Raw genomic sequence first — 13,614 nt, 5'->3', positions numbered from 1 at the left:
CACCGCCTGCCCAAACCGACTGTCGCGTCGGGTATCTTGCTGAAGGCAGTAGTGAGATGTGAATGTGTGGACTGATGACCACGTCGCAGCATCTGGATGGCTTCCTGACACAGAGGGCAAGATCCGGTGCCCCCCTGCTTGTTGGTGTAGTACATGGCAACCTGATTGTCTGTCTGAATTAAGATTACTTGGTTGGACAGCCGATCTCTGAAAGCCTTTAGAGCGTTCCAGATCGCTCGCAATTCCAGGAGGTTGATCTGCAGACCTTTTTCTTGAAAGAACCAAGCTCCTTGAGTGTGAAGCCTATCTACATGAGCCCCCCACCCCAGGAGGGAAGCATCCGTCATCAGCACTTTTTGTGGCTGAGGAATTTGGAATGGACGTCCCAAAGCCAAATTGGATCGAATCGTCCACCACTGCAAAGAATTCTGAAAGTCGGTGGACAGTTGGATCACATCCTCTAGACTCCCCGCAGCTTGATACCACTGGGAAGCTAGGGTCCATTGAGCTGATCTCATCTGTAGACGTGCCATGGGAGTCACGTGAACAGTGTAGGCCATGTAACCCAGAAGTCTCAACATCTGTTGAGCCGTGATCTTTTGAGACGCTCGAACCGTAGACACTAGGGACAGAAGATTGTCTGCCCTCGCCTCGGGGAGAAAAGCACAAGCTGTTTTTGTGTTCAACAGTGCTCCAATGAACTCCAATTTTTGAACTGGGGAGGGATGGGACTTGGTATAATTGATCACGAACCCCAGTAGTTCCAACACCTGAATAGTCATTCGCATGGACTGCAGAGCACCCGCCTCCGATGTGCTCTTCACCAGCCAATCGTTGAAATAAGGGAAGACATGCATTCCTAGTCTGCGAAGCAACGCTGCGACTACAGCCAGGCACTTGGTAAACACTCTGGAAGCAGACTGCAGACAAAAGGGCAGTACACAGTACTGAAAGTGCTGCGTTCTTGGCCGAAACCAAAGATACTTCCTGTGAGCTGCGAGTATCAAGATATGGGTATAAGCATCCTTTAAGTTGAGAGAGCATAGCCAATCGTTTCCTGAATCATGGGAAGAAGGGTGCCCAGGGAAACCATCCTGAACTATTCTCGGACTAGATAATTGTTCAGGCCCCTTAGGTCTAGGCTGGGACGCATCCCCCCCTATTTTCTTTTGCACAGGGAAGTACCTGGAATAGAATCCCAGCCCTTCTTCCCCTGGTGGAACGGGTTCAACCGCATTGGCCTTTAGAAGGGCGGAGAGTTCCTCTGCAAGTACCTGCCTGTGCTGGGAGCTGTAAGAATGAGCTCCCGGTGGGCAATTTGGAGGTTTGGATATCAGATTAAGGGTGTATCCTAACTGGACTATTTGAAGACCCACCGGTCGGAGGTTATGAGGCCACCATTGGTGAAAAAACATCAACCTGCCTCCTACTGGCAAGTCGTCCGGCACGGACACTTTGACAGAGGCTATGCTGAACTGGAGCCAGTCAAAAGCCTGTCCCTTGCTTTTGCTGGGGAGCAGAATGGGCCTTAGACGCACGCTGTTGACGAGAACGAGCGCCCTGGGGCTGAGCCTGGGAAGGCTGCTGAGAAGTAGGAGTGTACCTACGCCTAGAGTAGGAATAGGGAGCACTTGTCTTCCCTTCAAAAAACCTCCTAGATGAGGAGGCTGTAGCAGAAGGCACCAGGTGGGAGAGAGAATCCATAGCATCATTATGCTTTTTAATTTGATTAACAAGATCCTCTACTTTTTATCCAAAAAGACGGTCCCCCCGACAAGGAACATCCGCCATCCGCTGCTGGACCGAATAATCCAGGTCCGAGACACGCAGCCATGAGAGTCTGCGCATCACTATACCTTGAGCAGCGATCCTGGATGTAACGTCAAAAGTACCCCTGGCCAGGAACTTGCGACATGCCTTCTGCTGCCTGACCACCTGGCGAAAAGGCTCAGCCAACTCCGTAGGGAGCGCATCAACCAAGCTGGACAGTTGACTTATCGAGTCCCGCAAGTGTATGCTCGTGAAGAGCTGGTAAGATTGGATCTTGGACACGAGCATAGCAGCCTGATACGTCTTTCTCCCAAAAGAATCAAGAGTCCTAGCTTGTCTGTCGGGGGCGTCGAAGCATAGTCTCTAGTATTCTTGGCTCTGAGAGCGGAATCCACCACCATGGAATTGTGGGGTAATTGGGACCTCATCATTCCAGGTTCACCGTGGATCCGATATTGGGATTCTGCTTTCTTGCGAACCACAGGGCCAGACAGAGGGGCGGACCAGTTTCTCATAAGGACTTCCTTCAGTACCTTATGCAGAGGGACTGTCACAGCCTCTTTAGGTGAAGAAGAATCATCCAGGACTTCCAGCATGTCAGACCTGGGCTCATCCTCAACTTCCAGGGAAAGGAATAGCCATAACCATTTCCCGGACAAAAGAGGAAAAAGAAAGACTCTCTGGTAGAGATAATCTTCTTTCCAGCGGCGGAGAAGGGTCAGAGGGAATCCCAAAAGACTCAGCAGAAGAGAAGTACCTGGGATCTTCCTCTGATTCCCACGAGCACTCCTGCTCAGTGTCAGACACAATCTAAGTGAAATTACTCGGACACTGGACCTGTCTCGACGCCGAGGAATGATGTCCTCCATGGCGATGTCGAGAAGTCGACGCCCAATCCGACTGCGACGAAACTCCCTCCACCGACGTCGAAGGGGAGTCGACCTGGGTGGTAGCCGACGCAGATGCTGCAGGCGGCACCGGAGTCGGAGACCTCACCACAGGTGAAGGGCCAGGCACCGCTACAGCAGATGGCACAAAGGGCGCAAGCACCCCCGACATCAAAGCTGATTGTCGCAGTAAGCCTTCCAGAAGTTCTGGAAACAAGGCCCGGATACGCTTGTCGAGAGCCGCCATCGGAAAAGACTGTGGGGCCGGTGGAACAGGCGGTGTCAGAATTCGTGGAGGCTCGGGAGCAAGTACCGGGCTGCTAGGAGACCGACACATCAGCACCTCCTGTATCGAGGAGGAGCGGTCCTCTCGACGCTGGTGCTTCTCGGGTGACAACTCTCTCGACTCCCCTGACCCGGCTCCAAAAAGCTTTTCTCGTTGGGCCTCTCTAGATGCTTGGGTCCATTTCTTCATACGAAGACACAGAATACAAGCGGCTGGGCTATGGTCGGGCACAAGGCACTGGATATACCAAGCGTGGGTATCGGTACCTGAGATGGTCCGGATGCACCGAGTACACCGTTTGAAGCCACTGGGTGTCTTCGATGACATGGAAAAAAACACAGCCTCGGCGAAATCAAATAACGTGATTGTGCCAAAAAGGAAGGGCACAAAAAGGGGAGAACCCGACTGTGCAGCCTAAAGGCCGGCCACATCGAAAATGAAAGGAAACTTTAAAATGGACAAAAAAGAATAAGAAAACTACAGGAAACTAATAATTTTTAAAAATATATCCTGAAATAAAAGAAAGTGAACAAGAAGTCTTCGTCCTGGGCCTGATGGAGCGAAGAGAAAAACACTGCCACACCTAACCGTGGAGAAAAAAAAGACTAAGGAGACACGCTTGTGCAGCGGGCAGGAAGTCATCTGCGCATGTGCAATCAGTCCTACTCGCGCAACAGAACATTCCCCCAAAAACTCTTTATTTTGCTGACAAAATTTCTTTCCTGGGCCGCCGTGGACGAACAACAGCGAGAACAAGCAGCCTGCTTGATCTCGGAGAAGATAAAATTCATGTGGCACAGCCACACTAAGGAATCGTACAGCGGAAGAGTTGTCTTATGTCCATTACGTTCTTTAGTTTTGTTGTGTTGCAAAGATCAGACATTTATGTTGGATCAGTAGGGTATGCCTTTTCAAACAGGTTAGTTTTTAGTGTTTTCCGGAAGTTTAGGTGGTCGTTCGTAGTTTTCACAGCTTTTGGTAATGCATTCCACAGTTGTGTGCTTATGTAGTAAAAACTGGACGCGTAAGTTGATTTGTATTTGAGTCCTTTGCAGCTTGGGTAGTGCAGATTTAGGTACGTTCGTGTTGATTCGGATGTGTTTCTAGTTGGTAGGTCGATCAAGTCTCTCATGTATCCCGGAGCTTCACCGTAGATAATTTTGTGAACCGGAGTGCAGATTTTGAAAGCAATGCGTTCTATGATTGGGAGCCAGTGTAGTTTTTCGCGAAGGGGTTTTGCACTTTTAAATAGTGTTTTTCCAAATATAAGCCTAGCTGCCGTGTTTTCAGCGGTCTGAAGTTTCTTTAAAGTTTGTTCTTTGCATCCCGCATAAATTCCATTGCAGTAGTCTACATGGCTTAGTACCACTGATTGTATCAGGTTGCGAAATGTTCCCCTCGGGAAGAATTGTCTCACGCGTTTGAGTTTCCACATTGAGTGCAACATTTTCTTTGTTGTGGATGTCACTTGGCTCTCTAGTGTTAAGTTGTAGTCCATTGTCACGCCGAAGGATTTTCAGGCTGTCTGAGATAGGGAGGGTGTAATCTGGGGTGTTGATAATAGTGGGGTTGTCTGCGCTGTGTAGGGATGAGAGGATGAGACAGTATGCTTTTTCTTTGTTTAGTTTTAGATGAAATGCATTTGCCCAAGAGTCCATGATGTTCAAGCTGATCTTGACTTTGTTGGTGATTTCAGTCAGTTTAGATTTGTAAGGAATGAATATTGTGACATCGTCTGCATAGATGAAAGGGTTAAGGCCTTGGTTGGATAAGGACTTGGCTAGTAGGGTCATCATTAGGTTGAATAGGATCGGTGATAGCTGTGATACTTCTGGTATTCCGCAGTCTGCTTTCCACGGCGATGATATGTTTGAGTTTGATTTTACTTGATACATTCTTGAGGTTAGGAAACCCTTGATCCAGCTAAGTATGTTTCCACCAATCCCGAACTTATCTAGTAATCTTATTAATATATTATGGTTTACCATGTCGAATGCACTAGACATGTCGAATTGGAGGAGGAGGATGTTTTTGCCTATTGCTATTTCCTGCTTGAATTTGGCTACGAGAGTGAGTAGTACTGTTTCTGTGCTGTGGACGGGGCGAAAACCTGTGATTCGTGTAATATTGAGAATTCGTTTATATAATCTGTAAGTTGTTTGGCTAGCATGCTTTCCATCAGCTTGACTGACAACGGAAAGGATGCTACTTGACGGTAATTAGTGATTTCATTTGTTTTTTTCTTGGTGTATTTTGGTATCGGAGTGAGTGGGATATTGCCATTTTCCTTAGGGAAGAGACCTTGCTGAAGCATGTAGTTTAGGTGGGATGTGAGGTCTGCTATGAAGCAGTAAGGGGCAGATTTTATTAGGTAGTTGGGACAGGTATCTAGTTTACAGTGAGTGTTGGAGAACCTGCTGATCGCCTGTGCAACTGCATCGACGGTAAAGAGGGCGAGTTTTAAACAGGTTCAGTCAGCTGGGTATTCTCCCGTGGTTGGGTCCAACTCAATAAGGAAGATTTCGATGTCAGTGTTGTCCTGAGGTAGCGTGTTGCGTAGGTTTGCAATTTTTTCATTGAAATACTTAGCAAGTTTATCTGCAGATGGGATGTCTGTATTCGATGTAGTGACCAAGTTGGTGTCTAGGAATTTGTTCACGAGTTGGTATAATTTCCATGTGTTGAGTGTGTATTCGTCTTTTGTTTTTCTCTATGCTCGTTCTAGTTTCCTGGATTGTGTTTTTAGCTTTTTCAGTTCATCATTGAACTATGGTATCGAGTTATGCTTACGTGAAGTTCTTGTTCGTAAGGGTGCTATTTCATCTAGTATGCATTTGTATCTTTTATCCCATTCTACTAGGTAATATATGGAGTCTGTTTGTGCTGTTCATTCATTGTTGTATATCTGTTGCCAGAATGTTTTCGTGTCTACTTGACCTCTTGTGCTGTAGGATGTGTGTTCTTGTATTTGGTGTGATCCCTTCTTCCACCAGTGTAGGGATAAATTTAATTTGTAGTGATCGGTCCAGGGTGTTTCTGTCCATTTAGTATCTGTTATTATTAGGTTCTGGTCTGTTGAAAGTTTGTGTGAGATAAGATCAAGTGTGTGCCCTTTGACGTGGGTTGGCTCTAATCCTCGACTTCTCTTCACCACATTGAACTCTCTCCTCAAGGTGCCCCCTCCCCCAACTCCCCCTTCATTATCTCCTCAGACCCTTGCTGAATTCTTTTACAAGGTTCAAAAGATAAACCTTGCTTTCTCTACCTCACCAGCTCTCCCTCCACTAGTCCGTTCCCCTCTCTCTCCTTCCCCTCATTCCCTTTCCTCAAGTTACTATTAAGGAAACTACATTTCTCCTTTCTTCCTCAAAATGTACCACCTGTTCCTCTGATCCCATTCCCACCCACCTTCTTAATGCCATCTCTCCTACTCTTATTCCTTTTATCTGTCACATTCTCAACCTCTCACTTTCCACTGCGACTGTCCCTGCTGCCTTTAAACATGCTGTGGTCACACCTCTCCTTAAGAAGCCTTCACTTGACCCTACTTGTCCCTCTAATTACCGACCCATCTCCCTCCTTCCTTATCTCTCCAAATTACTTGAACGTGCTGTTCACCGCCGCTGCCTTGATTTTCTCTCCTCACATGCTATTCTTGACCCATTACAATCTGGTTTTCGCCCTCTCCACTCAACCGAAACTGCGCTTACTAAAGTCTCCAATGACCTATTACTGGCTAAATCCAGAGGTCAATATTCCATCCTCATTCTTCTTGATCTTTCCGCTGCTTTTGACACTGTCGATCACAGCATACTTCTCGATACCCTGTCCTCACTTGGATTCCAGGGCTCTGTCCTTTCCTGGTTCTCTTCCTACCTCTCCCTCCGCACCTTTAGTGTTCACTCTGGTGGATCCTCTACTACTTCTATCCCTCTGCCTGTCGGCGTACCTCAGGGTTCTGTTCTTGGTCCCCTCCTCTTTTCTATCTACACTTCTTCCCTTGGTTCATTAATCTCATCCCATGGCTTTTCCTACCATCTCTATGCTGATGACTCCCAAATCTACCTTTCTACCCCTGATATCTCACCTTGCATCCAAACCAAAGTTTCAGCGTGCTTGTCTGACATTGCTGCCTGGATGTCTCAACGCCACCTGAAATTAAATATGACCAAAACCGAGCTTCTCATTTCCCCCCCCAAACCCACCTCCCCGCTCCCCCCGTTTTCTATTTCTGTTGATGGCTCTCTCATTCTCCCTGTCTCCTCAGCTCGAAACCTTGGGGTCATCTTTGACTCTTCTCTCTCCTTCTCTGCTCATATCCAGCAGACCGCCAAGACCTGTCGTTTCTTTCTTTACAACATCCGTAAAATCCGCCCCTTTCTTTCCGAGCACTCTACCAAAACCCTCATCCACACCCTTGTCACCTCTCGTTTAGACTACTGCAATCTGCTTCTTGCTGGCCTCCCACTTAGTCACCTCTCCCCCCTCCAGTCGGTTCAAAACTCTGCTGCCCGTCTCATCTTCCGCCAGGGTCGCTTTACTCATACTACCCCTCTCCTCAAGACCCTTCACTGGCTCCCTATCCGTTTTCGCATCCTGTTCAAACTTCTTCTACAAACCTATAAATGTATTCACTCTGCTGCTCCCCAGTATCTCTCCACACTCGTCCTTCCCTACACCCCTTCCCGTGCACTCCGCTCCATGGATAAATCCTTCTTATCTGTTCCCTTCTCCACTACTGCCAACTCCAGACTTCGCGCCTTCTGTCTCGCTGCACCCTACGCCTGGAATAAACTTCCTGAGCCCCTACGTCATGCCCCATCCTTGGCCACCTTTAAATCTAGACTGAAAACCCACCTCTTTAACATTGCTTTTGACTCGTAACCACTTGAAACCACTCGCCTCCACCTACCCTCCTCTCTTCCTTCCCGTTCACATTAATTGATTTGATTTGCTTACTTTATTTATTTTTTGTCTATTAGATTGTAAGCTCTTTGAGCAGGGACTGTCTTTCTTCTATGTTTGTGCAGCGCTGCGTATGCCTTGCAGTGCTATAGAAATGCTAAATAGTAGTAGTAGTAGTAGTAGGTTGCTTGCATTTGTGGCCATTTGAGATCCCATAGGTGAAGGAATTCTTTATGTTATGTTTAGAGATATGTTTAAGGTTGTGTTCATACACCAGTGTGTATATAGAATTGTTCCTGATTATTTTCATAATGTTTTAAAAATGTACAAGCCAGGACAATCGTTAAGATCAGAGAAATCTAAACAGCTCTGCTTGCCTTCTCCAGTGATGTATCACTATGTGGATATAAAAATGTGAGCATTTTCAATTGCTAGTCCTCTACAATGGAATGGTTTGCCTAAAATTTAAGAATCTGTGACAATATTCAGCATTTCAAACGATTCTTAAAGACTCAATATTTTTAAAGGCTTTTCTAGAAGAATGAAGTAATTGTTTTTCAGTTAATTGGGTTCATGTATTAATTGCTAGTGTCTACTGCTTTTTGTCATGTTTTATTGTTTTTATTAATTGTATGTATGCTTTTCTTTTACCCACTTTGGGTAACAGGATACAAATAAAACAAATAACAAAATAAGTTATATTTTCACTAGAGGCCAATGAACATATAACTTCTTTATCAATGATTTTTAAAGCTTTCATAGATAGGGGGCAATTTTTTTTAACTGAGCGCCAATTAACAGATGCCCAGAGGGTGCCTGGTAAGGTAAAATTATGTATCATACCTGATAATTTTCTTTCCATTAATCATAGCTGATCAATCCATAGACTGGTGGGTTGTGTCCATCTACCAGCAGGTGGAGATAGAGAGCAAACTTTTGCCTCCCTATATGTGGTCATGTGCTGCCGGAAACTCCTCAGTATGTCGATATCAAAACTCCATCCGCAGGACTCAGCACTTAGAGAATTACACCCACAAAGGGACACTCTGCCCAGCTCACCACCGCCGAAACGGGGGAGGGGAATTAACCCAGCTCATCCCCACACAAGTGGGGGAGGGGAATCCGTCCAGCTCATCCCCGCGGAGCGGGGGAGGGACACCACCCCGCCGATGCGGGGGGATCTGGCTTATCCTGCAACCGCGGGAGGAGCTGACTGACCCTAACACCGCCGAAGCGGGAGGGGTACAAAGCTGCCCTACAGCCGCACGAAGCGGGAGGGAGCGCCGGCAGAATTTATGTCTCAATCCAGCCCCGTAAAACGGAGGGGAGAGGAATGCAGCAGCTCACTGTAACACAAACTCGTCTCAACTCTTGAAGAATCCAATTGAAAAAACTTGAACACGAAGTCCTCCTGAACAGGAACTGAAGACTAAACTTGAACCTGAAATGCAACCAGAATATAAACAGTACAGATATCTGGGAGGGGCTATGGATTGATCAGCTATGATTAATGGAAAGAAAATTATCAGGTATGATACATAATTTTACCTTCCATATCATCATGCTGATCAATCCATAGACTGGTGGGATGTACCGAAGCAGTACTCACCCAGGGCGGGACATTGAAATCCCTGACTGCAACACTGAAGCTCCAAACCGGGCCTCCGCCCGAGCAGCCACAGTCAAGCGGTAATGCCTGGAGAAGGTATGGGCCGATGCCCAAGTTGCCGCCTTGCATATCTCCTCCAAGGAGGCGGCCCCGGCCTCTGCCATCGAGGCCGCCTGAGCTCTAGTGGAGTGAGCCTTCAGCTGAATAGGCGGCACCTTCCCTGCGGCCACATAAGCCGCTGCAATGGCTTCCTTGACCCATCTTGCCACTGTAGGCTTAGCAGCCTGCAGACCCTTACGAGGACCTGCAAACAGGACAAACAGATGATCCGATTTCCGGAAATCATTGGTCACTTCCAAGTATCTGATGATGACTCGTCTCACATCCAGAAATTTAAGAGCAGAGTATTCCTCTGGGTAGTCCTCCCTACGAAAGGAAGGGAGACAGAGCTGCTGATTCACATGGAAGTGAGAAACAATCTTGGGCAGGAAGGAAGGCACTGTGCGAATAGTCACTCCTGCCTCAGTGAACTGCAGAAAAGGCTCTCGACATGAGAGTGCCTGGAGCTCGGAAACTCTTCTGGCTGAAGTGATAGCCACCAAAAAGACTGCTTTCAACGTCAGGTCTTTCAGAGATGCCCTCGACCAGGGTTCAAAAGGCGACTTCTGCAAGGCTCTTAGCACCAGGTTGAGATTCCACGCAGGCACCACTGAGTGCAGAGGAGGGCGCAGGTGATTAACTCCCTTGAGAAAACGTACCACATCTGGCTGCGAAGCCAGGGAAGCACCCTTCAGGCGGCCCCTGAAGCAAGCCAGAGCCGCTACCTGGACTTTAAGGGAACTGAGCGACAGGCCTTTCTCCAGACCTTCTTGCAGGAACGCCAACACTGAAGAAATTGGAGCAGTGAAGGGAGAAAGTGAGCCTGCTTCACACCACGCTGCAAAGGTACGCCAAACCCTGGCGTAAGCAGTAGAAGTAGAGCGCTTCCTCGCTCTCAGCATAGTGGCGATGACCTTGTCTGAGAAGCCCTTCTTCCTCAGACGCTGCCGCTCAATAGCCAGGCCGTAAGACCAAAGGGGGAGGGATCCTCCATCACCACGGGACCCTGATGCAACAGGCCCTGCTCCACTGGCAGCCGCAGAGGGTCGTCCACTGAGAGCCTGATCAAGTCCGCATACCAGGGACGTCTGGGCCAGTCCGGACTCACCAGGATTATCCGGCCCGGATGCTTTGCCACCCGGTCTAGTACCCTGCCCAACATGGGCCAGGGCGGGAACACATAGAGAAGCTCCTGTGTCGGCCACTGTTGGAGAAGAGCATCTACTCCCAGAGATCGAGGGTCCCGTCCTCTGCTGAAAAAGTGCGGCACTTGGCAATTGGCCGATGACGCCATCAGATCTAGGCTCGGCTGGCCCCAGCGCTTCGTGATGTCCAAGAACGCCTGAGCCGATAACTGCCACTCTCCGGGATCCAAGGTATGGCGACTGAGAAAGTCCGCCTTGACATTCATGACTCCGGCAATGTGGGCCGCTGACAACTGTTCCAGGTTCGCTTCCGCCCACTGGCATAGATTCATGGCTTCCTTGGCTAGAGGGGCGCTCTTGGTACCTCCCTGGCGGTTGACATAAGCCACAGCCGTGGCATTGTCCGACAGGACCCGTACTGGCTTCAACGCCAGTACCGGGAGGAACTCCAAAAGCGCCAACCGAATGGCTCTGTGTTCCAGGAGGTTGATAGACCACTTTGCCTCTGCAGGAGACCAGAGCCCCTGCGCTGTCCTTCCCAAGCCGTGGGCTCCCTAGCCCGTCAAAGAGGCGTCCGTCGTGACGACAATCCACTCCGGGGTCACAAGAGGCATCCCTGCAGACAACTTGTCTGTCTTCAGCCACCAGCTCAGCGCCTTGCGCACTGCTGGGTCCAAGGGAAGGCGCACAGCATAATCCTCCGACACCGGAGTCCAGCGTTGCAGCAGAGAATGTTGTAGTGGTCTCATATGAGCCCTGGCCCAGGGCACTTCTTCCATCGTGGTCGTCATAGAGCCCAACAGCTGCACATAGTCCCAAGCCCGAAGCGGAGAGGCTACTAGGAACTGGTTCACCTGAGCCTGAAGTTTGACAATCCGATTGTCCGGCAGGAACACTCTGCCCGCTTGGGTGTCGAATCGAACTCCCAGATACTCCAGGGACTGAGTCGGGCGCAGCTGGCTTTTCTCCCAGTTGATGATCCACCCCAGGGAGCTCAAAAGAGCAATCACCCGGTGCACAGCTTTGCCGCACTCTGCATAAGAGGGGGCTCGGATCAACCAGTCGTCCAGATAAGGATGAACGTATTCCTTCCTTTCGCAGGAAGGCCGCGATGACCACCATTACTTTGGAGAAGGTCCGCGGAGCAGTAGCCAACCCAAACGGGAGGGCTCTGAACTGGAAGCGTCGGCCCAGGACTGCAAAACGCCGAAAGCGTTGATGAGGAGGCCAGATGGGAATATGCAAGTACGCTTCCTTGATGTCCAAGGATGCCAAAAACTCCCCTGCCTTCACTGCCGCTATAACAGAGCGGAGAGTCTCCATGCGAAAGTGCCGAACTTTCAAGGCCCGATTGACCCCTTTGAGGTCGAAGATAGGCCGTACAAAACCTCCTTTCTTTGGTACCACAAAGTAAATGGAGTAACGTCCCTTGCCAAGCTGATTTTCTGGCACCAGAACGACTGCACCCAGGCGGATCAGATTGTTCAATGTCTGCTGCACTGCCACAGCTTTGACCGGAGACTTGCAGGGAGAGAGTACAAACCCGTCTCTTAAGGGTCGGCAGAACTCTAGCTTGTAGCCGTCTCTGATGACTTCCAGCACCTAAGCGTCTGAAGTTACCCTGGTCCACTCGCCCAGAAACGAGGACAGGCGTCCTCCAATCTGCACTGGGCCATGGACCAGGACCCCGTCATTGGGTACGAGACCCTGGGGGAGGACCGGAGGACGTACCTCCGGGACGGCGGTCTCTGCGAAAGGAATGCTGCTTGGGGGAGAAGTTCCTCTTGAAGGAAGAGGGGGCAGAGGAGCCCGACTTGCCCGGGCGGTACCGACGGGCTTCCTGAAACCGTCCTCTGGAGTTACCGGGGCGAGCACTGGCCCGAGCCCTGACCTCTGGTAACCTCTTGCCCTTAGACGTGCCGAGATCGGTCACAATTTTGTCCAGCTCGACCCCAAAGAGCAGCTTGCCTTTAAAAGGCAACTTAGCCAGGCGGGACTTAGAGGCGTGGTCAGCAGACCAATGCTTCAGCCAAAGCCACCGCCGCGCAGAGACTGTCTGAGCCATACCTTTAGCTGAGGCTCTCAAGACATCATACAGCAAGTCTGCCAAATAAGCCAAGCCCGATTCCAGGGCCGGCCAATCAGCCCTCAAGGAAGGATCCGAGGGGGAAGCCCGCTGCACAATCGTCAGGCACGCCCTGGCCACATAGGAGCCGCAAACTGAGGCCTGCAAACTTAAGGCAGCCGCCTCGAAGGACGACCTTAAGGCCGCCTCCAATCTTCTGTCTTGGGCGTCCTTTAGGGCCGTGCCACCTTCCACTGGCAACGCCGTTTTCTTAGTCACCGCAGTGATCAAAGAATCCACGGTAGGCCAAAGAAAGGCCTCCCGTTCACTTTCAGGCAAAGGATAGAGGCGGGACATAGCCCTAGCCACTTTGAGGCTCGCTTCCGGGACATCCCATTGAGCCGAAATTAAGGTGTGCATGGCATCATGCACGTGGAAGGTTCTAGGCGGGCGCTTCGTCCCCAGCATAATGGCGGAGCCAACAGGGGCTGAGGGAGAGACATCCTCTGGAGAGGAAATCTTCAAAATGCTCATGGCCTGCACTAACAGGTTGGGCAAATCCTCTGAGCGAAAGATCCGCGCTGCAGAGGGGTCATCCGCTCCATCCGAGCGGGAATCCGTCTCCTCCAAGGAATCCCCAAGGGACCGTTGGGAGAACCCAGATACGCTGCCCTCATCTACATCAGAGGAAACAGAGTCCTCTAAGGCCTGGGAATCCACCCGAGGGCGTTTACTTCCGGGGGCCTCGACCCCTTTATCGGACAAGGTAGCAGGAGCAGTGTTTTGCATAAGGAAGGCCTGATGCAGCAGCAAAATAAACTCAGGGGAGAAACCCCCCAGACTGTGCA

At 49.8% G+C, this 13,614-nt stretch overlaps 1 protein-coding gene across 1 annotated transcript in view; it reads right to left on the bottom strand.

The window, feature by feature from the left end:
• CCDC158 (coiled-coil domain containing 158) overlaps positions 1 to 13,614 on the bottom strand; it is a 1,152,460-nt gene that overhangs the window by 940,801 nt on the left and 198,045 nt on the right. The gene's annotated exons all lie outside the window — the stretch shown is intronic.

This window comes from Microcaecilia unicolor, chromosome 2 (assembly GCF_901765095.1).
Source record: "Microcaecilia unicolor chromosome 2, aMicUni1.1, whole genome shotgun sequence".
Lineage (NCBI taxonomy): Eukaryota > Metazoa > Chordata > Amphibia > Gymnophiona > Siphonopidae > Microcaecilia > Microcaecilia unicolor.
Note: the sequence above shows the minus strand (reverse complement) of the source record. Positions and strands in the feature narration are given on the sequence as shown.